The sequence below is a fragment of the Erigeron canadensis genome, chromosome 5 (genome assembly GCF_010389155.1).
Source record: "Erigeron canadensis isolate Cc75 chromosome 5, C_canadensis_v1, whole genome shotgun sequence".
Lineage (NCBI taxonomy): Eukaryota > Viridiplantae > Streptophyta > Magnoliopsida > Asterales > Asteraceae > Erigeron > Erigeron canadensis.
Window position 1 is genome coordinate 33,369,902 of NC_057765.1, and position 1,681 is coordinate 33,371,582.

A 1,681-nucleotide genomic window follows, 5' to 3' on the forward strand; every position below is an offset into this window, starting at 1 on the left:
GTATCCGTATCTAAACCATGATCCGAAAATTCGATCTTATTTTCTATTAAAAGTTGGATACAATAAATTTTGGATTCAAATTCCGATAGTGATTTTTGAAAAGTTTCAAATATTTTGGATATCTAAAAATATCTAGAATTTTTTTTTTTGTTTAGATTTCAATATCATTTTTTTTAAATTCGAAAATATCAAAAGATATAAAAAAATCCTAGTTTTAATATGCGAAAGTACCCAAAACGTTAGTCTCAATATCTAATAATACGACAATATCTATGATATTTATTTTTTTCTAAAATTCAGATACTTGATATTTTTTTTCTAGGATACTTATTTTTTTCCCCTAAAATTCAGCTATCCGAATTACGGATATTCAAAATTTCAAATAGTGGATTTGAATATCCGAACACATATCCAAAGGTTTTGGATATCCGAAATATCTAAAACTTTTAAGATAAGATACGCATAATATCTGTTTTGGATATCCGAAATTTGATTTAGAAATTTAGGAAATCCAAAAGTCGAATATCCAACTTTGGATATTCGAAAATCCGAAGTTTTCAAGAATCTTTACCTAAATCTAAATCCAAATCCGAACCGAAATTTGAATATCCGACATTCCAAATAATATCAGATTAGATTTTTAAATAACGTGTTTGGATACAAATACTTTTGAGCACCCCTATGTTTGTGTAGGTGCAAGGACATTAATACCCCTCATATGTTACTCACATGGGAAACTTAACGACCGTAATTCACGATTCTGTTAGTGAGGGGCTGCCGTTGCAACTGAAACATATCTTCAGGGACCACGATTGCTAAATTATCAAGAGAGGGACTGCCGTTGCAAAAAGCGGCAAAGATGCATTGTCACTTTAACAACTTTTGACATGTTTTTGGACCAATCAGAGCGTGTCATGTGTTCACTACATTTCTTGCCATTTATTTTTGCCAAATACTGCCAAAAGGAGCCAATGGGATTAAAAAAATAAAGTTGGCAAATTACTTGCCAACTAAAGCACCTAAAGTTCACTACAATTGACCAAATATAGCCGATACTACTTGGCAAAAGAGCCAATTGCACTTGCCACTCACTTACCAATTTAAAGAGTGCAATAAAGCTAAGAGCCGATTTATGCCAAAGGAAAAAATCGATGTATTTTGCCGACTGCACCCTTACCTCTATGATCATAGGATTAAGAACGAATTGCATTTTTGGACCCTGTGTTATCATACCAGTTGCAAGTTTCATACAAACGTGTACAAAGTGGTGTTTGTGGTCACTGTGGTATTATACAAGTTGCATCCTTGGTCTAAAACTATCTGGCCGTCTATTTTTCTCCATTAGTATGATCATGTGCCAAACATGTGAGGGGTAATTAATTATGTCAAGCCATCCCTTACTACTACTTCCACAACAAAAAACACCCAAGATCTGCTCTAAGCTTTTTCGTATTTTTATTTGCAATCTTTAATCCCCTTTTGACATATATAACATATTCATCCAATCTTTTCTATATCTATCCAAATTAACCTCACCATATCAAAATAACACCCATTATATTAATTTAAAAAAACTTATGAGTTTCCCAAGGAAAATATATATAAAAAAAAAACAAAGCAAAAGTGGGAAAAAATGGGTGAAAACCCTTTTTTTTTGTTGAGATTAGTTGCAAAGTTTGGC